The sequence below is a fragment of the Lissotriton helveticus genome, chromosome 8, assembly GCF_964261635.1.
Source record: "Lissotriton helveticus chromosome 8, aLisHel1.1, whole genome shotgun sequence".
NCBI classification, from domain to species: Eukaryota; Metazoa; Chordata; class Amphibia; order Caudata; family Salamandridae; genus Lissotriton; species Lissotriton helveticus.
Window position 1 is genome coordinate 1,542,368,984 of NC_136069.1, and position 23,034 is coordinate 1,542,392,017.

The following is a 23,034-nucleotide window of genomic DNA, read 5'->3' on the forward strand; positions in this document are numbered from 1 at the left end:
GTATGTTTGTGATTGGTTTGAGATGGGTGGGAGGTCAAGAGCAGGGAAAAGCAAGTCACCTTCACTTCTAGTCTCCTCTTCTATGCCTACCTGCCGTTCACTCACTCTGTCTTTGTTTCATTCTCTCCTTCCTCAACACCCCATCTCACTCACTGGCTCTATCATCTGTGCTCTTTCCCCTTGCTCTTCATTTCATACTGGAAACATCTCTTGAATGGATCATTAGAAAATGAGGTTACATAAAATTAAAAATCTACTTATTGGAAACCAAAAATATCACAAGACTGAATGTAAGCCATTACTTCAATAAAAGGGATTTTTTAGGCACCCCCCAAAAAACACATAAAACACCACTAGTGCTAGAAGAATATTATACGAGCTTGAAGACAGAATTGGGCAAATTCATTTGCAGTTGAAACTGAAGTTTGGTACTTATTCAGATATTATATGCACTGCCAATTTTTAGCTGAGATTCTGAAGGAACGCAGAGACAAAATGGACTTAAAGTTTTGTCAGAAGTGGGATTCGAACCAACGCCTCCAGGAGAGACTGCGGCCTTAACGCAGCACCTTAGACCACTCGGCCATCCTGACCACATGTTGCTTGTTCATCTACATAGTGAGAAAGATAGTGTGAACAAAAAAAACACACATCTTAGGCCATGAGTGGCTATAGAAAGAAAAAAACTCACTGCACTTTTCCAAAAAGACAACCATATAAGCCCATGTGAGGGAAATGATCTGATTTTCTCCCTCAAGAAAAAAGAAGATTAAACACAGGTTTGTCAGAAGTGGGATTTGAACCCACGCCTCCAAAAGAGACTGCGACCTGAACTCAGCGCCTTAGACCACTCGGCCATCCTGACATGCATTTGCAGCACCTTCCACAAGCCAGACAGCCATGCAAGTGGGGTACCGTAAAGGCATGCCCTCAATTTATTTATCCCATTATTAGCATTTCCAACAGATCTTTGAACAATCCATACAGAGCAGTACCTATGAAGAACTCTTTAGACCTTTAATGAGTACAAAGAGAAAGTGCTATTCACCAGCCACTTGAACGGCCCAAAGCTGCTTTGAAATTGAGTCAATAGCCACATCTTGGCTGACTAAAGCAGATTCAACAAGGGATCTCAATGTCACAACATAGGGTGGAATTCGCAAATCTAAGTAGCCCCTGATCACTGCCCTGAGGAAATTGCTGTAAGTGTGCTGGAGTCCAGCTGTCTACCAGGTGCTTGGCATTCTTCCAAATTTGTATGGCCTGTCTGGCCAGGGAATACAAGAGAATGACTCTTCTAGATGAGCTCTTACATGGGTCATAAGCTCATTTGGTAAGGATTGCACTTTATCAGCAAGACTTTGTACAACAGAAATATATGAGAAACTCAAGCTCTCTTGACTAGACGAGGACAGAAAAACGTCCCAGGTGAAGACGAACAGAAGCAACTTCCATCAGATGTTATCCTGATGAAGAAGATTATATCTCCAAAAGTCATTTCAGAAGTGGGATTCGAACCCACGCCTTCAGAGGAGACTGCGGCCTAAACACAGCACCTTAGACCACTCGGCCATCCTGACAGTGAAGAGTCCTAAGAAATGTATAAAAGTCACTCAGAAATTTCTGCGTCCATGCAAGCTTGAAATAATTTCAACCTTCAAACACAAGGTGCAACTTTTTGCACAGGACAATAAACACAGAAGATCACATATGAAAGCATTTCATTTCACAGGTGTACTGTTTTTATGCTTTTAGAATAACTTATACCTCTCGCCAGCTATTTAGGGTTCTGTATCCTACTTACAAAATTACCTTGCCTGCGACCTTTCTCTCTATACACAAACAACTACTGCTCAGGAAGTAGGAAGGCAGAAGGTGGGGCAGTTTATGCAAATTTATGCTGGCAATGTGCCTTGCACATTCATGCAGAATTTCTAGATCCTTGCTGGAAACAAGAGAGCAGGCCTTGTTTCAGATCAACTGTCCCTAGCAAGGAACGTCTGAGCACATCCATTCTTTTGCTCTCTAGCCCCTGGCTTGGGACTCACCCTCACTGGCTGAGGAGTGAAGTTCTGCATACCAACGTTGCATAGAAGGTATGTTTGTGATTGGTTTGAGATGGGTGGGAGGTCAAGAGCAGGGAAAAGCAAGTCACTTTCACTTCTAGTCTCCTCTTCTATGCCTACCTGCCGTTCACTCACTCTGTCTTTGTTTCATTCTCTCCTTCCTCAACACCCCATCTCACTCACTCGCTCTATCATTTGTGCTCTTTCCCCTTGCTCTTCATTTCATAGTGGAAACATCTCTTGAATGGATCATTAGAAAATGAGGTTACATAAAATTAAAAATCTACTTATTGGAAACCAAAAATATCACAAGACTGAATGTAAGCCATTTCTTCAATAAAAGGGATTTTTTAGGCACCCCCCAAAAAACACATAAAACATCACTAGTGCTAGAAGAATATTATAAGAGCTTGAAGACAGAATTGGGCAAATTCATTTGCAGTTGAAACTGAAGTTTGGTACTTATTCAGATATTATATGCACTGCCAATTTTTAGCTGAGATTCTGAAGGAACGCAGAGACAAAATGGACTTAAAGTTTTGTCAGAAGTGAGATTCGAACCCACGCCTCCAGGAGAGACTGCGGCCTTAACGCAGCGCCTTAGACCACTCGGTCATCCTGACCACATGTTGCTTGTCCATCTACATAGTGAGAAAGATAGTGTGAACAAAAAAAACACACATCTTAGGCCATAAGTGGCTATAGCAAGAAAAAAACTCACTGCACTTTTCCAAAAAGACAACCATATAAGCCCATGTGAGGGAAATGATCTGATTTTCTCCCTCAAGAAAAAAGAAGATTAAACACAGGTTTGTCAGAAGTGGGATTTGAACCCACGCCTCCAGAAGAGACAGCGACCTGAACGCAGCGCCTTAGACCACTCGGCCATCCTGACTTGCATTTGCAGCACCTTCCACAAGCCAGACAGCCATGCAAGTTTGGTACCGAAAAGGCATGCCCTCAATTTATTTATCCCATTATAAGCATTTCCAACAGATCTTTGAACAATCCATACAGAGCAGTACCTATGAAGAACTCTTTAGACCTTTAAAGCGTACAAAGAGAAAGTGCTATTCACCAGCCACTTGAACGGCCCAAAGCTGCTTTGAAATTGAGTCAACAGCCACATCTTGGCTGACTAAAGCAAATTCAACAAGGGAGCTCAATGTCACAACATAGGGTGGAATACGCAAATCTAAGCAGCCCCTGATCACAGCCCTGAGGACATTGCTGTAAGTGTGCTGGAGTACAGCTGTCTACCAGGTGCTTGGCATTCTTCCAAATTTGCATGGCCTGTCTGGCCAGGGAATACAAGAGCATGACTCTTCTAGATGAGCTCTTACATGGGTCCTAAGCTCATTTGGTAAGGATTGCACTTTATCAGCAAGACTTTGTACAACAGAAATATATGAGAAACCCAAGCTTTCTTGACTAGACGAGGACGGAATAACGTCCCAGGTGAAGACGAACAGATGCAACTTCCATCAGATGTTATCCTGATGAAGAAGATTATATCTCCAAAAGTCATGTCAGAAGTGGGATTCGAACCCACGCCTCCAGAGGAGACTGCAGCCTAAACAACGCACCTTAGACCACTCGGCCATCCTGACAGTGGAGAGTCCTAAGAAATGTATAAAAGTCACTCAGAAATTTCTGCGTCCATGCAAGCTTGAAATAATTTCAACCTTCAAACACAAGGTACAACTTTTTGCACAGGACAATAAACACAGAAGATCACATATGAAAGCATTTCATTTCACAGGTGTACTGTTTTTATGCTTTTAGAATAACTTATACCTCTCACCAGCTATTTAGGGTTCTGTATCCTACTCACAAAATTACCTTGCCTGCGACCTCTCTCTTTATACACAAACAACTACTGCTCAGGAAGTAGGAAGGCAGAAGGTGGGGCAGTTTATGCAAATTTATGCTGTCAATGTGCCTTGCAGATTCATGCAGAATTTCTAGTTCCTTGCTGGAAACAAGAGAGCAGGCCTTGTTTCAGATCAACTGTCCCTAGCAAGGAACGTCTGAGCACATCCATTCTTTTGCTCTCTAGCCCCTGGCTTGGGACTCACCCTCACTGGCTGAGGAGTGAAGTTCTGCATACCAACGTTGAATAGAAGGTATGTTTGTGATTGGTTTGAGATGGGTGGGAGGTCAAGAGCAGGGAAAAGCAAGTCACCTTCAGTTCTAGTCTCCTCTTCTATGCCTACCTGCCGTTCACTCACTCTGTCTTTGTTTCATTCTCTCCTTCCTCAACACCCCATCTCACTCACTGGCTCTATCATTTGTGCTCTTTCCCCTTGCTCTTCATTTCATAGTGGAAACATCTCTTGAATGGATCATTAGAAAATGAGGTTACATAAAATTAAAAATCTACTTATTGGAAACCAAAAATATCACAAGACTGAATGTAAGCCATTTCTTCAATAAAAGGGATTTTTTAGGCACCCCCCAAAAAACACATAAAACACCACTAGTGCTAGAAGAATATTATACGAGCTTGAAGACAGAATTGGGCAAATTCATTTGCAGTTGAAACTGAAGTTTGGTACTTATTCAGATATTATATGCACTGCCAATTTTTAGCTGAGATTCTGAAGGAACGCAGAGACAAAATGGACTTAAAGTTTTGTCAGAAGTGGGATTCGAACCCACGCCTCCAGGAGAGACTGCGGCCTTAATGCAGTGCCTTAGACCACTCGGCCATCCTGACCACATGTTGCTTGTTCATCTATATAGTGAGAAAGATAGTGTGAACAAAAAAACACACATCTTAGGCCATGAGTGGCTATAGCAAGAAAAAAACTCACTGCACTTTTCCAAAAAGACAACCATATAGGCCCATGTGAGGGAAATGATCTGATTTTCTCCCTCAAGAAAAAAGAAGATTAAACACAGGTTTGTCAGAAGTGGGATTTGAACCCACACCTCCAGAAGAGACTGCAACCTGAACGCAGCACCTTAGACCACTGGGCCATCCTGACTTGCATTTGCAGCACCTTCCAAAAGCCAGACAGCCATGCAAGTGGGGTACCGAAAAGGCATGCCCTCAATTTATTTATCCCATTATAAGCATTTCCAACAGATCTTTGAACAATCCATACTGAGCAGTACCTATGAAGAACTCTTTAGACCTTTAATGAGTACAAAGAGAAAGTGCTATTCACCAGCCACTTGAACGGCCCAAAGCTGCTTTGAAATTGAGTCAATAGCCACATCTTGGCTGACTAAAGCAAATTCAACAAGGGATCTCAATGTCACAACATAGGGTGGAATTCGCAAATCTAAGTAGCCCCTGATCACTGCCCTGAGGAAATTGCTGTAAGTGTGCTGGAGTCCAGCTGTCTACCAGGTGCTTGGCATTCTTCCAAATGTGTATGGCCTGTCTGGCCAGGGAATACAAGAGAATGACTCTTCTAGATGAGCTCTTACATGGGTCATAAGCTCATTTGGTAAGGATTGCACTTTATCAGCAAGACTTTGTACAACAGAAATATATGAGAAACTCAAGCTCTCTTGACTAGACGAGGACAGAATAACGTCCCAGGTGAAGACGAACAGAAGCAACTTCCATCAGATGTTATCCTGATGAAGAAGATTATATCTCCAAAAGTCATTTCAGAAGTGGGATTCGAACCCACGCCTTCAGAGGAGACTGCAGCCTAAACACAGCGCCTTAGACCACTCGGCCATCCTGACAGTGAAGAGTCCTAAGAAATGTTAAAAAGTCACTCAGAAATTTCTGCGTCCATGCAAGCTTGAAATAATTTCAACCTTCAAACACAAGGTGCAACTTTTTGCACAGGACAATAAACACAGAAGATCACATATGAAAGCATTTCATTTCACAGGTGTACTGTTTTTATGCTTTTAGAATAACTTATACCTCTCACCAGCTATTTAGGGTTCTGTATCCGACTCACAAAATTACCTTGCCTGCGACCTTTCTCTCTATACACAAACAACTACTGCTCAGGAAGTAGGAAGGCAGAAGGTGGGGCAGTTTATGCACATTTATGCTGTCAATGTGCCTTGCAGATTCATGCAGAATTTCTAGATCCTTGCTGGAAACAAGAGAGCAGGCCTTGTTTCAGATCAACTGTCCCTAGCAAGGAACGTCTGAGCACATCCATTCTTTTGCTCTCTAGCCCCTGGCTTGGGACTCACCCTCACTGGCTGAGGAGTGAAGTTCTGCATACCAACGTTGCATAGAAGGTATGTTTGTGATTGGTTTGAGATGGGTGGGAGGTCAAGAGCAGGGAAAAGCAAGTCACCTTCACTTCTAGTCTCCTTTTCTATGCCTACCTGCCGTTCACTCACTCTGTCTTTGTTTCATTCTCTCCTTCCTCAACACCCCATCTCACTCACTCGCTCTATCATTCGTACTCTTTCCCCTTGCTCTTCATTTCATAGTGGAAACATCTCTTGAATGGATCATTAGAAAATGAGGTTACATAAAATTAAAAATCTACTTATTGGAAACCAAAAATATCACAAGACTGAATGTAAGCCATTTCTTCAATAAAAGGGATTTTTTAGGCACCCCCCAAAAAACACATAAAACACCACGAGTGCTAGAAGAATATTATAAGAGCTTGAAGACAGAATTGGGAAAATTCATTTGCAGTTGAAACTGAAGTTTGGTACTTATTCAGATATTATATGCACTGCCAATTTTTAGCTGAGATTCTGAAGGAACGCAGACACAAAATGGACTTAAAGTTTTGTCAGAAGTGAGATTCGAACCCACGCCTCCAGGAGAGACTGCGGCCTTAACGCAGCGCCTTAGACCACTCGGCCATCCTGACCACATGTTGCTTGTCCATCTACATAGTGAGAAAGATAGTGTGAACAAAAAAAACACACATCTTAGGCCATAAGTGGCTATAGCAAGAAAAAAACTCACTGCACTTTTCCAAAATGACAACCATATAAGCCCGTGTGAGGAAAATGATCTGATTTTCTCCCTCAAGAAAAAAGAAGATTAAACACAGGTTTGTCAGAAGTGGGATTTGAACCCCCGCCTCCAGAAGAGACTGCGACCTGAACGCAGCGCCTTAGACCACTCGGCCATCCTGACTTGCATTTGCAGCACCTTCCACTAGCCAGACAGCCATGCAAGTTTGGTACCGAAAAGGCATGCCCTCAATTTATTTATCCCATTATAAGCATTTCCAACAGATCTTTGAACAATCCATACAGAGCAGTACCTATGAAGAACTCTTTAGACCTTTAAAGCGTACAAAGAGAAAGTGCTATTCACCAGCCACTTGAACGGCCCAAAGCTGCTTTGAAATTGAGTCAACAGCCACATCTTGGCTGACTAAAGCAAATTCAACAAGGGAGCTCAATGTCACAACCTAGGGTGGAATATGCAAATCTAAGCAGCCCCTGATCACAGCCCTGAGGACATTGCTGTAAGTGTGCTGGAGTACAGCTGTCTACTAGGTGCTTGGCATTCTTCCAAATTTGCATGGCCTGTCTGGCCAGGGAATACAAGAGCATGACTCTTCTAGATGAGCTCTTACATGGGTCCTAAGCTCATTTGGTAAGGATTGCACTTTATCAGCAAGACTTTGTACAACAGAAATATATGAGAAACCCAAGCTCTCTTGACTAGACGAGGACGGAATAACGTCCCAGGTGAAGACGAACAGATGCAACTTCCATCAGATGTTATCCTGATGAAGAAGATTATATCTCCAAAAGTCATGTCAGAAGTGGGATTCGAACCCACGCCTCCAGAGGAGACTGCGGCCTAAACACAGCGCCTTAGACCACTCGGCCATCCTGACAGTGGAGAGTCCTAAGAAATGTATAAAAGTCACTCAGACATTTCTGCGTCCATGCAAGCTTGAAATAATTTCAACCTTCAAACACAAGGTGCAACTTTTTGCACAGGACAATAAACACAGAAGATCACATATGAAAGCATTTCATTTCACAGGTGTACTGTTTTTATGCTTTTAGAATAACTTATACCTCTCACTAGCTATTTAGGTTTCTGTATCCTACTCACAAAAGTACCTTGCCTGCGACCTCTCTCTTTATACACAAACAACTACTGCTCAGGAAGTAGGAAGGCAGAAGGTGGGGCAGTTTATGCAAATTTATGCTGTCAATGTGCCTTGCAGATTCATGCAGAATTTCTAGTTCCTTGCTGGAAACAAGAGAGCAGATCTTGTTTCAGATCAACTGTCCCTAGCAAGGAACGTCTGAGCACATCCATTCTTTTGCTCTCTAGCCCCTGGCTTGGGACTCACCCTCACTGGCTGAGGAGTGAAGTTCTGCATACCAACTTTGAATAGAAGGTATGTTTGTGATTGGTTTGAGATGGGTGGGAGGTCAAGAGCAGGGAAAAGCAAGTCACCTTCACTTCTAGTCTCCTCTTCTATGCCTACCTGCCGTTCACTCACTCTGTCTTTGTTTCATTCTCTCCTTCCTCAACACCCCATCTCACTCACTGGCTCTATCATCTGTGCTCTTTCCCCTTGCTCTTCATTTCATACTGGAAACATATCTTGAATGGATCATTAGAAAATGAGGTTACATAAAATTAAAAATCTACTTATTGGAAACCAAAAATATCACAAGACTGAATGTAAGCCATTTCTTCAATAAAAGGGATTTTTTAGGCACCCCCCAAAAAACACATAAAACACCACTAGTGCTAGAAGAATATTATACGAGCTTGAAGACAGAATTGGGCAAATTCATTTGCAGTTGAAACTGAAGTTTGGTACTTATTCAGATATTATATGCACTGCCAATTTTTAGCTGAGATTCTGAAGGAAAGCAGAGACAAAATGGACTTAAAGTTTTGTCAGAAGTGGGATTCGAACCCACGCCTCCAGGAGAGACTGCGGCCTTAACGCAGCACCTTAGACCACTCGGCCATCCTGACCACATGTTGCTTGTCCATCTACATAGTGAGAAAGATAGTTTGAACAAAAAAAACACACATCTTAGGCCATAAGTGGCTATAGCAAGAAAAAAACTCACTGCACTTTTCCAAAAAGACAACCATATAAGCTCATGTGAGGGAAATGATCTGATTTTCTCCCTCAAGAAAAAAGAAGATTAAACACAGGTTTGTCAGAAGTGGGATTTTAACCCAGGCCTCCAGAAGAGACTGCGACCTGAACGCAGCGCCTTAGACCACTCGGCCATCCTGACTTGCATTTGCAGCACCTTCCACAAGCCAGACAGCCATGCAAGTTTGGTACCGAAAAGGCATGCCCTCAATTTATTTATCCCATTATAAGCATTTCCAACAGATCTTTGAACAATCCATACAGAGCAGTACCTATGAAGAACTCTTTAGACCTTTAAAGCGTACAAAGAGAAAGTGCTATTCACCAGCCACTTGAACGGCCCAAAGCTGCTTTGAAATTGAGTCAACAGCCACATCTTGGCTGACTAAAGCAAATTCAACAAGGGAGCTCAATGTCACAACATAGGGTGGATTACGCAAATCTAAGCAGCCCCTGATCACAGCCCTGAGGACATTGCTGTAAGTGTGCTGGAGTACAGCTGTCTACCAGGTGCTTGGCATTCTTCCAAATTTGCATGGCCTGTCTGGCCAGGGAATACAAGAGCATGACTCTTCTAGATGAGCTCTTACATGGGTCCTAAGCTCATTTGGTAAGGATTGCACTTTATCAGCAAGACTTTGTACAACAGAAATACATGAGAAACCCAAGCTCTCTTGACTAGACGAGGACGGAATAACGTCCCAGGTGAAGACGAACAGATGCAACTTCCATCAGATGTTATCCTGATGAAGAAGATTATATCTCCAAAAGTCATTTCAGAAGTGGGATTCGAACCCACGCCTCCAGAGGAGACTGCAGCCTAAACACAGCGCCTTAGACCACTCGGCCATCCTGACAGTGAAGAGTCCTAAGAAATGTATAAAAGTCACTCAGAAATGTCTGCGTCCATGCAAGCTTGAAATAATTTCAACCTTCAAACACAAGGTGCAACTTTTTGCACAGGACAATAAACACAGAAGATCACATATGAAAGCATTTCATTTCACAGGTGTACTGTTTTTATGCTTTTAGAATAACTTATACCTCTCACCAGCTATTTAGGGTTCTGTATCCTACTCACAAAATTATCTTGCCTGCGACCTCTCTCTTTATACACAAACAACTATTGCTCAGGAAGTAGGAAGGCAGAAGGTGGGGCAGTTTATGCAAATTTATGCTGTCAATGTGCCTTGCAGATTCATGCAGAATTTCTAGATCCTTGCTGGAAACAAGAGAGCAGGCCTTGTTTCAGATCAACTGTCCCTAGCAAGGAACGTCTGAGCACATCCATTCTTTTGCTCTCTAGCCCCTGGCTTGGGACTCACCCTCACTGGCTGAGGAGTGAAGTTCTGCATACCAACGTTGCATAGAAGGTATGTTTGTGATTGGTTTGAGATGGGTGGGAGGTCAAGAGCAGGGAAAAGCAAGTCACCTTCACTTCTAGTCTCCTCTTCTATGCCTACCTGCCGTTCACTCACTCTGTCTTTGTTTCATTCTCTCCTTCCTCAACACCCCATCTCACTCACTGGCTCTATCATTTGTGCTCTTTCCCCTTGCTCTTCATTTCATAGTGGAAACATCTCTTGAATGGATCATTAGAAAATGAGGTTACATAAAATTAAAAATCTACTTATTGGAAACCGAAAATATCACAAGACTGAATGTAAGCCATTTCTTCAATAAAAGGGATTTTTTAGGCACCCCCCAAAAAACACATAAAACACCACTAGTGCTAGAAGAATATTATACGAGCTTGAAGACAGAATTGGGCAAATTCATTTGCAGTTGAAACTGAAGTTTGGTACTTATTCAGATATTATATGCACTGCCAATTTTTAGCTGAGATTCTGAAGGAACGCAGAGACAAAATGGACTTAAAGTTTTGTCAGAAGTGGGATTCGAACCCACGCCTCCAGGAGAGACTGCGGCCTTAACGCAGCGCCTTAGACCACTCGGCCATCCTGACCACATGTTGCTTGTCCATCTACATAGTGAGAAAGATAGTGTGAACAAAAAAAACACACATCTTAGGCCATAAGTGGCTATAGCAAGAAAAAAACTCACTGCACTTTTCCAAAATGACAACCATATAAGCCCATGTGAGGAAAATGATCTGATTTTCTCCCTCAAGAAAAAAGAAGATTAAATACAGGTTTGTCAGAAGTGGGATTTGAACCCACGCCTCCAGAAGAGACTGCGACCTGAACGCAGCGCCTTAGACCACTCGGCCATCCTGACTTGCATTTGCAGCACCTTCCACTAGCCAGACAGCCATGCAAGTTTGGTACCGAAAAGGCATGCCCTCAATTTATTTATCCCATTATAAGCATTTCCAACAGATCTTTGAACAATCCATACAGAGCAGTACCTATGAAGAACTCTTTAGACCTTTAAAGCGTACAAAGAGAAAGTGCTATTCACCAGCCACTTGAACGGCCCAAAGCTGCTTTGAAATTGAGTCAACAGCCACATCTTGGCTGACTAAAGCAAATTCAACAAGGGAGCTCAATGTCACAACATAGGGTGGAATACGCAAATCTAAGCAGCCCCTGATCACAGCCCTGAGGACATTGCTGTAAGTGTGCTGGAGTACAGCTGTCTACCAGGTGCTTGGCATTCTTCCAAATTTGCATGGCCTGTCTGGCCAGGGAATACAAGAGCATGACTCTTCTAGATGAGCTCTTACATGGGTCCTAAGCTCATTTGGTAAGGATTGCACTTTATCAGCAAGACTTTGTACAACAGAAATATATGAGAAACCCAAGCTCTCTTGACTAGACGAGGACGGAATAACGTCCCAGGTGAAGACGAACAGATGCAACTTCCATCAGATGTTATCCTGATGAAGAAGATTATATCTCCAAAAGTCATGTCAGAAGTGGGATTCGAACCCACGCCTCCAGAGGAGACTGCGGCCTAAACTCAGCGCCTTAGACCACTCGGCCATCCTGACAGTGGAGAGTCCTAAGAAATGTATAAAAGTCACTCAGACATTTCTGCGTCCATGCAAGCTTGAAATAATTTCAACCTTCAAACACAAGGTGCAACTTTTTGCACAGGACAATAAACACAGAAGATCACATATGAAAGCATTTCATTTCAGAGGTGTACTGTTTTTATGCTTTTAGAATAACTTATACCTCTCACCAGCTATTTAGGGTTCTGTATCCTACTCACAAAATTACCTTGCCTGCGACCTCTCTCTTTATACACAAACAACTACTGCTCAGGAAGTAGGAAGGCAGAAGGTGGGGCAGTTTATGCAAATTTATGCTGTCAATGTGCCTTGCAGATTCATGCAGAATTTCTAGTTCCTTGCTGGAAACAAGAGAGCAGGCCTTGTTTCAGATCAACTGTCCCTAGGAAGGAACGTCTGAGCACATCCATTCTTTTGCTCTCTAGCCCCTGGCTTGGGACTCACCCTCACTGGCTGAGGAGTGAAGTTCTGCATACCAACTTTGAATAGAAGGTATGTTTGTGATTGGTTTGAGATGGGTGGGAGGTCAAGAGCAGGGAAAAGCAAGTCACCTTCACTTCTAGTCTCCTCTTCTATGCCTACCTGCCGTTCACTCACTCTGTCTTTGTTTCATTCTCTCCTTCCTCAACACCCCATCTCACTCACTGGCTCTATCATCTGTGCTCTTTCCCCTTGCTCTTCATTTCATACTGGAAACATCTCTTGAATGGATCATTAGAAAATGAGGTTACATAAAATTAAAAATCTACTTATTGGAAACCAAAAATATCACAAGACTGAATGTAAGCCATTTCTTCAATAAAAGGGATTTTTTAGGCACCCCCCAAAAAACACATAAAACACCACTAGTGCTAGAAGAATATTATACGAGCTTGAAGACAGAATTGGGCAAATTCATTTGCAGTTGAAACTGAAGTTTGGTACTTATTCAGATATTATATGCACTGCCAATTTTTAGCTGAGATTCTGAAGGAACGCAGAGACAAAATGGACTTAAAGTTTTGTCAGAAGTGGGCTTCGAACCCACGCCTCCAGGAGAGACTGCGGCCTTAATGCAGTGCCTTAGACCACTCAGCCATCCTGACCACATGTTACTTGTTGATCTATATAGTGAGAAAGATAGTGTGAACAAAAAAACACACTTCTTAGGAAATGAGTGGCTATAGCAAGAAAAAAACTCACTGCACTTTTCCAAAAAGACAACCATTTAGGCCCATGTGAGGGAAATGATCTGATTTTCTCCCTCAAGAAAAAAGAAGATTAAACACAGGTTTGTCAGAAGTGGGATTTGAACCCACACCTCCAGAAGAGACTGCGACCTGAACGCAGCGCCTTAGACCACTGGGCCATCCTGACTTGCATTTGCAGCACCTTCCAAAAGCCAGACAGCCATGCAAGTGGGGTACCGAAAAGGCATGCCCTCAATTTATTTATCCCATTATAAGCATTTCCAACAGATCTTTGAACAATCCATACAGAGCAGTACCTATGAAGAACTCTTTAGACCTTTAATGAGTACAAAGAGAAAGTGCTATTCACCAGCCACTTGAACGGCCCAAAGCTGCTTTGAAATTGAGTCAATAGCCACATCTTGGCTGACTAAAGCAAATTCAACAAGGGATCTCAATGTCACAACATAGGGTGGAATTCGCAGATCTAAGTAGCCCCTGATCACTGCCCTGAGGAAATTGCTGTAAGTGTGCTGGAGTCCAGCTGTCTACCAGGTGCTTGGCATTCTTCCAAATGTGTATGGCCTGTCTGGCCAGGGAATACAAGAGAATGACTCTTCTAGATGAGCTCTTACATGGGTCATAAGCTCATTTGGTAAGGATTGCACTTTATCAGCAAGACTTTGTACAACAGAAATATATGAGAAACTCAAGCTCTCTTGACTAGACGAGGACAGAATAACGTCCCAGGTGAAGACGAACAGAAGCAACTTCCATCAGATGTTATCCTGATGAAGAAGATTATATCTCCAAAAGTCATTTCAGAAGTGGGATTCGAACCCACGCCTTCAGAGGAGACTGCGGCCTAAACACAGCGCCTTAGACCACTCGGCCATCCTGACAGTGAAGAGTCCCAAGAACTGTATAAAAGTCACTCAGAAATTTCTGCGTCCATGCAAGCTTGAAATAATTTCAACCTTCAAACACAAGGTGCAACTTTTTGCACAGGACAATAAACACAGAAGATCACATATGAAAGCATTTCATTTCACAGGTGTACTGTTTTTATGCTTTTAGAATAACTTATACCTCTCACCAGCTATTTAGGGTTCTGTATCCTACTCACAAAATTATCTTGCCTGCGACCTCTCTCTTTATACACAAACAACTATTGCTCAGGAAGTAGGAAGGCAGAAGGTGGGGCAGTTTATGCAAATTTATGCTGTCAATGTGCCTTGCAGATTCATGCAGAATTTCTAGATCCTTGCTGGAAACAAGAGAGCAGGCCTTGTTTCAGATCAACTGTCCCTAGCAAGGAACGTCTGAGCACATCCATTCTTTTGCTCTCTAGCCCCTGGCTTGGGACTCACCCTCACTGGCTGAGGAGTGAAGTTCTGCATACCAACGTTGCATAGAAGGTATGTTTGTGATTGGTTTGAGATGGGTGGGAGGTCAAGAGCAGGGAAAAGCAAGTCACCTTCACTTCTAGTCTCCTCTTCTATGCCTACCTGCCGTTCACTCACTCTATCTTTGTTTCATTCTCTCCTTCCTCAACACCCCATCTCACTCACTGGCTCTATCATTTGTGCTCTTTCCCCTTGCTCTTCATTTCATAGTGGAAACATCTCTTGAATGGATCATTAGAAAATGAGGTTACATAAAATTAAAAATCTACTTATTGGAAACCGAAAATATCACAAGACTGAATGTAAGCCATTTCTTCAATAAAAGGGATTTTTTAGGCACCCCCAAAAAACACATAAAACACCACTAGTGCTAGAAGAATATTATACGAGCTTGAAGACAGAATTGGGCAAATTCATTTGCAGTTGAAACTGAAGTTTGGTACTTATTCAGATATTATATGCACTGCCAATTTTTAGCTGAGATTCTGAAGGAACGCAGTGACAAAATGGACTTAAAGTTTTGTCAGAAGTGGGATTCGAACCCACGCCTCCAGGAGAGACTGCGGCCTTAACGCAGCGCCTTAGACCACTCGGCCATCCTGCCCACATGTTGCTTGTCCATCTACATAGTGAGAAAGATAGTGTGAACAAAAAAAACACACATCTTAGGCCATAAGTGGCTATAGCAAGAAAAAAACTCACTGCACTTTTCCAAAATGACAACCATATAAGCCCATGTGAGGAAAATGATCTGATTTTCTCCCTCAAGAAAAAAGAAGATTAAACACAGGTTTGTCAGAAGTGGGATTTGAACCCACGCCTCCAGAAGAGACTGCGACCTGAACGCAGCGCCTTAGACCACTCGGCCATCCTGACTTGCATTTGCAGCACCTTCCACTAGCCAGACAGCCATGCAAGTTTGGTACCGAAAAGGCATGCCCTCAATTTATTTATCCCATTATAAGCATTTCCAACAGATCTTTGAACAATCCATACAGAGCAGTACCTATGAAGAACTCTTTAGACCTTTAAAGCGTACAAAGAGAAAGTGCTCTTCACCAGCCACTTGAACGGCCCAAAGCTGCTTTGAAATTGAGTCAACAGCCACATCTTGGCTGACTAAAGCAAATTCAACAAGGGAGCTCAATGTCACAACATAGGGTGGAATACGCAAATCTAAGCAGCCCCTGATCACAGCCCTGAGGACATTGCTGTAAGTGTGCTGGAGTACAGCTGTCTACCAGGTGCTTGGCATTCTTCCAAATTTGCATGGCCTGTCTGGCCAGGGAATACAAGAGCATGACTCTTCTAGATGAGCTCTTACATGGGTCCTAAGCTCATTTGGTAAGGATTGCACTTTATCAGCAAGACTTTGTACAACAGAAATATATGAGAAACCCAAGCTCTCTTGACTAGACGAGGACGGAATAACGTCCCAGGTGAAGACGAACAGATGCAACTTCCATCAGATGTTATCCTGATGAAGAAGATTATATCTCCAAAAGTCATGTCAGAAGTGGGATTCGAACCCACGCCTTCAGAGGAGACTGCAGCCTAAACACAGCACCTTAGACCACTCGGCCATCCTGACAGTGGAGAGTCCTAAGAAATGTATAAAAGTCACTCAGACATTTCTGCGTCCATGCAAGCTTGAAATAATTTCAACCTTCAAACACAAGGTGCAACTTTTTGCACAGGACAATAAACACAGAAGATCACATATGAAAGCATTTCATTTCAGAGGTGTACTGTTTTTATGCTTTTAGAATAACGTATACCTCTCACCAGCTATTTAGGGTTCTGTATCCTACTCACAAAATTACCTTGCCTGCGACCTCTCTCTTTATACACAAACAACTACTGCTCAGGAAGTAGGAAGGCAGAAGCTGGGGCAGTTTATGCAAATTTATGCTGTCAATGTGCCTTGCAGATTCATGCAGAATTTCTAGTTCCTTGCTGGAAACAAGAGAGCAGGCCTTGTTTCAGATCAACTGTCCCTAGGAAGGAACGTCTGAGCACATCCATTCTTTTGCTCTCTAGCCCCTGGCTTGGGACTCACCCTCACTGGCTGAGGAGTGAAGTTCTGCATACCAACTTTGAATAGAAGGTATGTTTGTGATTGGTTTGAGATGGGTGGGAGGTCAAGAGCAGGGAAAAGCAAGTCACCTTCACTTCTAGTCTCCTCTTCTATGCCTACCTGCCGTTCACTCACTCTGTCTTTGTTTCATTCTCTCCTTCCTCAACACCCCATCTCACTCACTGGCTCTATCATCTGTGCTCTTTCCCCTTGCTCTTCATTTCATACTGGAAACATCTCTTGAATGGATCATTAGAAAATGAGGTTACATAAAATTAAAAATCTACTTATTGGAAACCAAAAATATCACAAGACTGAATGTAAGCCATTTCTTCAATAAAAGGGATTTTTTAGGCACCCCCCAAAAAACACATAAAACACCACTAGTGCTAGAAGAATATTATACGAGCTTGAAGACAGAATTGGGCAAATTCATTTGCAGTTGAAACTGAAGTTTGGTACTTATTCAGATATTATATGCACTGCCAATTTTTAGCTGAGATTCTGAAGGAACGCAGAGACAAAATGGACTTAAAGTTTTGTCAGAAGTGGGCTTCGAACCCACGCCTCCAGGAGAGACTGCGGCCTTAATGCAGTGCCTTAGACCACTCGGCCATCCTGACCACATGTTACTTGTTCATCTATATAGTGAGAAAGATAGTGTGAACAAAAAAACACACTTCTTAGGAAATGAGTGGCTATAGCAAGAAAAAAACTCACTGCACTTTTCCAAAAAGACAACCATTTAGGCCCATGTGAGGTAAATGATCTGATTTTCTCCCTCAAGAAAAAAGAAGATTAAACACAGGTTTGTCAGAAGTGGGATTTGAACCCACACCTCCAGAAGAGACTGCGACCTGAACACAGCGCCTTAGACCACTGGGCCATCCTGACTTGCATTTGCAGCACCTTCCAAAAGCCAGACAGCCATGCAAGTGGGGTACCGAAAAGGCATGCCCTCAATTTATTTATCCCATTATAAGCATTTCCAACAGATCTTTGAACAATCCATACAGAGCAGTACCTATGAAGAACTCTTTAGACCTTTAATGAGTACAAAGAGAAAGTGCTATTCACCAGCCACTTGAACGGCCCAAAGCTGCTTTGAAATTGAGTCAATAGCCACATCTTGGCTGACTAAAGCAAATTCAACAAGGGATCTCAATGTCACAACATAGGGTGGATTACGCAGATCTAAGTAGCCCCTGATCACTGCCCTGAGGACATTGCTGTAAGTGTGCTGGAGTACAGCTGTCTACCAGGTGCTTGGCATTCTTCCAAATTTGCATGGCCTGTCTGGCCAGGGAATACAAGAGCATGACTCTTCTAGATGAGCTCTTACATGGGTCCTAAGCTCATTTGGTAAGGATTGCACTTTATCAGCAAGATTTGTACAACAGAAATATATGAGAAACCCAAGCTCTCTTGACTAGACGAGGACGGAATAACGTCCCAGGTGAAGACGAACAGATGCAACTTCCATCAGATGTTATCCTGATGAAGAAGATTATATCTCCAAAAGTCATGTCAGAAGTGGGATTCGAACCCACGCCTCCAGAGGAGACTGCGGCCTAAACACAGCGCCTTAGACCACTCGGCCATCCTGACAGTGGAGAGTCCTAAGAAATGTATAAAAGTCACTCAGACATTTCTGCGTCCATGCAAGCTTGAAATAATTTCAACCTTCAAACACAAGGTGCAACTTTTTGCACAGGACAATAAACACAGAAGATCACATATGAAAGCATTTCATTTCACAGGTGTACTGTTTTTATGCTTTTAGAATAACTTATACCTCTCACCAGCTATTTAGGGTTCTGTATCCTACTCACAAAATGACCTTGCCTGCGACCTCTCTCTTTATACACAAACAACTACTGCTCAGGAAGTAGGAAGGCAGAAGGTGGGGCAGTTTATGCAAATTTATGCTGTCAATGTGCCTTGCAGATTCATGCAGAATTTCTAGTTCCTTGCTGGAAACAAGAGAGCAGGCCTTGTTTCAGATCAACTGTCCCTAGCAAGGAACGTCTGAGCACATCCATTCTTTTGCTCTCTAGCCCCTGGCTTGGGACTCACCCTCACTGGCTGAGGAGTGAAGTTCTGCATACCAACTTTGAATAGAAGGTATGTTTGTGATTGGTTTGAGATGGGTGGGAGGTCAAGAGCAGGGAAAAGCAAGTCACCTTCACTTCTAGTCTCCTCTTCTATGCCTACCTGCCGTTCACTCACTCTGTCTTTGTTTTATTCTCTCCTTCCTCAACACCCCATCTCACTCACTGGCTCTATCATCTGTGCTCTTTCCCCTTGCTCTTCATTTCATACTGGAAACATCTCTTGAATGGATCATTAGAAAATGAGGTTACATAAAATTAAAAATCTACTTATTGGAAACCAAAAATATCACAAGACTGAATGTAAGCCATTTCTTCAATAAAAGGGATTTTTTAGGCACCCCCCAAAAAACACATAAAACACCACTAGTGCTAGAAGAATATTATACGAGCTTGAAGACAGAATTGGGCAAATTCATTTGCAGTTGAAACTGAAGTTTGGTACTTATTCAGATATTATATGCACTGCCAATTTTTAGCTGAGATTCTGAAGGAACGCAGAGACAAAATGGACTCAAAGTTTTGTCAGAAGTGGGATTCGAACCCACGCCTCCAGGAGAGACTGCGGCCTTAACGCAGCACCTTAGACCACTCGGCCATCCTGACCACATGTTGCTTGTCCATCTACATAGTGAGAAAGATAGTTTGAACAAAAAAAACACACATCTTAGGCCATAAGTGGCTATAGCAAGAAAAAAACTCACTGCACTTTTCCAAAAAGACAACCATATAAGCTCATGTGAGGGAAATGATCTGATTTTCTCCCTCAAGAAAAAAGAAGATTAAACACAGGTTTGTCAGAAGTGGGATTTTAACCCAGGCCTCCAGAAGAGACTGCGACCTGAACGCAGCGCCTTAGACCACTCGGCCATCCTGACTTGCATTTGCAGCACCTTCCACAAGCCAGACAGCCATGCAAGTTTGGTACCGAAAAGGCATGCCCTCAATTTATTTATCCCATTATAAGCATTTCCAACAGATCTTTGAACAATCCATACAGAGCAGTACCTATGAAGAACTCTTTAGACCTTTAAAGCGTACAAAGAGAAAGTGCTATTCACCAGCCACTTGAACGGCCCAAAGCTGCTTTGAAATTGAGTCAACAGCCACATCTTGGCTGACTAAAGCAAATTCAACAAGGGAGCTCAATGTCACAACATAGGGTGGATTACGCAAATCTAAGCAGCCCCTGATCACAGCCCTGAGGACATTGCTGTAAGTGTGCTGGAGTACAGCTGTCTACCAGGTGCTTGGCATTCTTCCAAATTTGCATGGCCTGTCTGGCCAGGGAATACAAGAGCATGACTCTTCTAGATGAGCTCTTACATGGGTCCTAAGCTCATTTGGTAAGGATTGCACTTTATCAGCAAGACTTTGTACAACAGAAATACATGAGAAACCCAAGCTCTCTTGACTAGACGAGGACGGAATAACGTCCCAGGTGAAGACGAACAGATGCAACTTCCATCAGATGTTATCCTGATGAAGAAGATTATATCTCCAAAAGTCATTTCAGAAGTGGGATTCGAACCCACGCCTCTAGAGGAGACTGCAGCCTAAACACAGCGCCTTAGACCACTCGGCAATCCTGACAGTGAAGAGTCCTAAGAAATGTATAAAAGTCACTCAGAAATGTCTGCGTCCATGCAAGCGTGAAATAATTTCAACCTTCAAACACAAGGTGCAACTTTTTGCACAGGACAATAAACACAGAAGATCACATATGAAAGCATTTCATTTCACAGGTGTACTGTTTTTATGCTTTTAGAATAACTTATACCTCTCACCAGCTATTTAGGGTTCTGTATCCTACTCACAAAATTATCTTGCCTGCAAACTCTCTCTTTATACACAAACAACTATTGCTCAGGAAGTAGGAAGGCAGAAGGTGGGGCAGTTTATGCAAATTTATGCTGTCAATGTGCCTTGCAGATTCATGCAGAATTTCTAGATCCTTGCTGGAAACAAGAGAGCAGGCCTTGTTTCAGATCAACTGTCCCTAGCAAGGAACGTCTGAGCACATCCATTCTTTTGCTCTCTAGCCCCTGGCTTGGGACTCACCCTCACTGGCTGAGGAGTGAAGTTCTGCATACCAACGTTGCATAGAAGGTATGTTTGTGATTGGTTTGAGATGGGTGGGAGGTCAAGAGCAGGGAAAAGCAAGTCACCTTCACTTCTAGTCTCCTCTTCTATGCCTACCTGCCGTTCACTCACTCTATCTTTGTTTCATTCTCTCCTTCCTCAACACCCCATCTCACTCACTGGCTCTATCATTTGTGCTCTTTCCCCTTGCTCTTCATTTCATAGTGGAAACATCTCTTGAATGGATCATTAGAAAATGAGGTTACATAAAATTAAAAATCTACTTATTGGAAACCGAAAATATCACAAGACTGAATGTAAGCCATTTCTTCAATAAAAGGGATTTTTTTAGGCACCCCCAAAAAACACATAAAACACCACTAGTGCTAGAAGAATATTATACGAGCTTGAAGACAGAATTGGGCAAATTCATTTGCAGTTGAAACTGAAGTTTGGTACTTATTCAGATATTATATGCACTGCCAATTTTTAGCTGAGATTCTGAAGGAACGCAGTGACAAAATGGACTTAAAGTTTTGTCAGAAGTGGGATTCGAACCCACGCCTCCAGGAGAGACTGCGGCATTAACGCAGCGCCTTAGACCACTCGGCCATCCTGCCCACATGTTGCTTGTCCATCTACATAGTGAGAAAGATAGTGTGAACAAAAAAAACACACATCTTAGGCCATAAGTGGCTATAGCAAGAAAAAAACTCACTGCACTTTTCCAAAATGACAACCATATAAGCCCATGTGAGGAAAATGATCTGATTTTCTCCCTCAAGAAAAAAGAAGATTAAACACAGGTTTGTCAGAAGTGGGATTTGAACCCACGCCTCCAGAAGAGACTGCGACCTGAACGCAGCGCCTTAGACCACTCGGCCATCCTGACTTGCATTTACAGCACCTTCCACTAGCCAGACAGCCATGCAAGTTTGGTACCGAAAAGGCATGCCCTCAATTTATTTATCCCATTATAAGCATTTCCAACAGATCTTTGAACAATCCATACAGAGCAGTACCTATGAAGAACTCTTTAGACCTTTAAAGCGTACAAAGAGAAAGTGCTATTCACCAGCCACTTGAACGGCCCAAAGCTGCTTTGAAATTGAGTCAACAGCCACATCTTGGCTGACTAAAGCAAATTCAACAAGGGAGCTCAATGTCACAACATAGGGTGGAATACGCAAATCTAAGCAGCCCCTGATCACAGCCCTGAGGACATTGCTGTAAGTGTGCTGGAGTACAGCTGTCTACCAGGTGCTTGGCATTCTTCCAAATTTGCATGGCCTGTCTGGCCAGGGAATACAAGAGCATGACTCTTCTAGATGAGCTCTTACATGGGTCCTAAGCTCATTTGGTAAGGATTGCACTTTATCAGCAAGACTTTGTACAACAGAAATATATGAGAAACCCAAGCTCTCTTGACTAGACGAGGACGGAATAACGTCCCAGGTGAAGACGAACAGATGCAACTTCCATCAGATGTTATCCTGATGAAGAAGATTATATCTCCAAAAGTCATGTCAGAAGTGGGATTCGAACCCACGCCTTCAGAGGAGACTGCAGCCTAAACACAGCGCCTTAGACCACTCGGCCATCCTGACAGTGGAGAGTCCTAAGAAATGTATAAAAGTCACTCAGACATTTCTGCGTCCATGCAAGCTTGAAATAATTTCTACCTTCAAACACAAGGTGCAACTTTTTGCACAGGACAATAAACACAGAAGATCACATATGAAAGCATTTCATTTCAGAGGTGTACTGTTTTTATGCTTTTAGAATAACGTATACCTCTCACCAGCTATTTAGGGTTCTGTATCCTACTCACAAAATTACCTTGCCTGCGACCTCTCTCTTTATACACAAACAACTACTGCTCAGGAAGTAGGAAGGCAGAAGGTGGGGCAGTTTATGCAAATTTATGCTGTCAATGTGCCTTGCAGATTCATGCAGAATTTCTAGTTCCTTGCTGGAAACAAGAGAGCAGGCCTTGTTTCAGATCAACTGTCCCTAGGAAGGAACGTCTGAGCACATCCATTCTTTTGCTCTCTAGCCCCTGGCTTGGGACTCACCCTCACTGGCTGAGGAGTGAAGTTCTGCATA

At 42.8% G+C, this 23,034-nt stretch overlaps 20 non-coding genes across 20 annotated transcripts; all 20 read right to left on the minus strand.

Moving 5' to 3' along the window:
• Positions 1 to 782: 782 nt before the first annotated feature.
• Positions 783 to 865, minus strand: TRNAL-CAG (transfer RNA leucine (anticodon CAG)). The gene has a single exon. It is a non-coding gene; the product is annotated as a tRNA-Leu (tRNA).
• Positions 866 to 2,878: 2,013 nt separating this feature from the next.
• On the minus strand, positions 2,879 to 2,961 carry TRNAL-CAG (transfer RNA leucine (anticodon CAG)). The gene has a single exon. It is a non-coding gene; the product is annotated as a tRNA-Leu (tRNA).
• A 632-nt stretch (positions 2,962 to 3,593) lies between these two features.
• On the minus strand, positions 3,594 to 3,676 carry TRNAP-AGG (transfer RNA proline (anticodon AGG)). Its single transcript has one exon. It is a non-coding gene; the product is annotated as a tRNA-Pro (tRNA).
• A 1,026-nt stretch (positions 3,677 to 4,702) lies between these two features.
• TRNAL-AAG (transfer RNA leucine (anticodon AAG)) lies at positions 4,703 to 4,785 on the minus strand. The gene has a single exon. It is a non-coding gene; the product is annotated as a tRNA-Leu (tRNA).
• Positions 4,786 to 6,797: 2,012 nt separating this feature from the next.
• TRNAL-AAG (transfer RNA leucine (anticodon AAG)) lies at positions 6,798 to 6,880 on the minus strand. The gene has a single exon. It is a non-coding gene; the product is annotated as a tRNA-Leu (tRNA).
• Positions 6,881 to 7,784: 904 nt separating this feature from the next.
• Positions 7,785 to 7,867, minus strand: TRNAL-UAG (transfer RNA leucine (anticodon UAG)). Its single transcript has one exon. It is a non-coding gene; the product is annotated as a tRNA-Leu (tRNA).
• A 1,026-nt stretch (positions 7,868 to 8,893) lies between these two features.
• On the minus strand, positions 8,894 to 8,976 carry TRNAL-AAG (transfer RNA leucine (anticodon AAG)). Its single transcript has one exon. It is a non-coding gene; the product is annotated as a tRNA-Leu (tRNA).
• A 904-nt stretch (positions 8,977 to 9,880) lies between these two features.
• TRNAL-UAG (transfer RNA leucine (anticodon UAG)) lies at positions 9,881 to 9,963 on the minus strand. Its single transcript has one exon. It is a non-coding gene; the product is annotated as a tRNA-Leu (tRNA).
• A 1,026-nt stretch (positions 9,964 to 10,989) lies between these two features.
• On the minus strand, positions 10,990 to 11,072 carry TRNAL-AAG (transfer RNA leucine (anticodon AAG)). The gene has a single exon. It is a non-coding gene; the product is annotated as a tRNA-Leu (tRNA).
• Positions 11,073 to 11,261: 189 nt separating this feature from the next.
• Positions 11,262 to 11,344, minus strand: TRNAL-CAG (transfer RNA leucine (anticodon CAG)). The gene has a single exon. It is a non-coding gene; the product is annotated as a tRNA-Leu (tRNA).
• A 632-nt stretch (positions 11,345 to 11,976) lies between these two features.
• On the minus strand, positions 11,977 to 12,059 carry TRNAL-UAG (transfer RNA leucine (anticodon UAG)). Its single transcript has one exon. It is a non-coding gene; the product is annotated as a tRNA-Leu (tRNA).
• A 1,297-nt stretch (positions 12,060 to 13,356) lies between these two features.
• On the minus strand, positions 13,357 to 13,439 carry TRNAL-CAG (transfer RNA leucine (anticodon CAG)). The gene has a single exon. It is a non-coding gene; the product is annotated as a tRNA-Leu (tRNA).
• A 1,740-nt stretch (positions 13,440 to 15,179) lies between these two features.
• On the minus strand, positions 15,180 to 15,262 carry TRNAL-AAG (transfer RNA leucine (anticodon AAG)). Its single transcript has one exon. It is a non-coding gene; the product is annotated as a tRNA-Leu (tRNA).
• Positions 15,263 to 15,451: 189 nt separating this feature from the next.
• On the minus strand, positions 15,452 to 15,534 carry TRNAL-CAG (transfer RNA leucine (anticodon CAG)). The gene has a single exon. It is a non-coding gene; the product is annotated as a tRNA-Leu (tRNA).
• A 632-nt stretch (positions 15,535 to 16,166) lies between these two features.
• Positions 16,167 to 16,249, minus strand: TRNAL-UAG (transfer RNA leucine (anticodon UAG)). Its single transcript has one exon. It is a non-coding gene; the product is annotated as a tRNA-Leu (tRNA).
• Positions 16,250 to 17,546: 1,297 nt separating this feature from the next.
• TRNAL-CAG (transfer RNA leucine (anticodon CAG)) lies at positions 17,547 to 17,629 on the minus strand. Its single transcript has one exon. It is a non-coding gene; the product is annotated as a tRNA-Leu (tRNA).
• Positions 17,630 to 18,260: 631 nt separating this feature from the next.
• Positions 18,261 to 18,343, minus strand: TRNAL-UAG (transfer RNA leucine (anticodon UAG)). The gene has a single exon. It is a non-coding gene; the product is annotated as a tRNA-Leu (tRNA).
• Positions 18,344 to 19,369: 1,026 nt separating this feature from the next.
• On the minus strand, positions 19,370 to 19,452 carry TRNAL-AAG (transfer RNA leucine (anticodon AAG)). The gene has a single exon. It is a non-coding gene; the product is annotated as a tRNA-Leu (tRNA).
• A 2,285-nt stretch (positions 19,453 to 21,737) lies between these two features.
• Positions 21,738 to 21,820, minus strand: TRNAL-CAG (transfer RNA leucine (anticodon CAG)). Its single transcript has one exon. It is a non-coding gene; the product is annotated as a tRNA-Leu (tRNA).
• Positions 21,821 to 22,452: 632 nt separating this feature from the next.
• Positions 22,453 to 22,535, minus strand: TRNAL-UAG (transfer RNA leucine (anticodon UAG)). The gene has a single exon. It is a non-coding gene; the product is annotated as a tRNA-Leu (tRNA).
• Between the last annotated feature and the right edge of the window lie 499 nt (positions 22,536 to 23,034).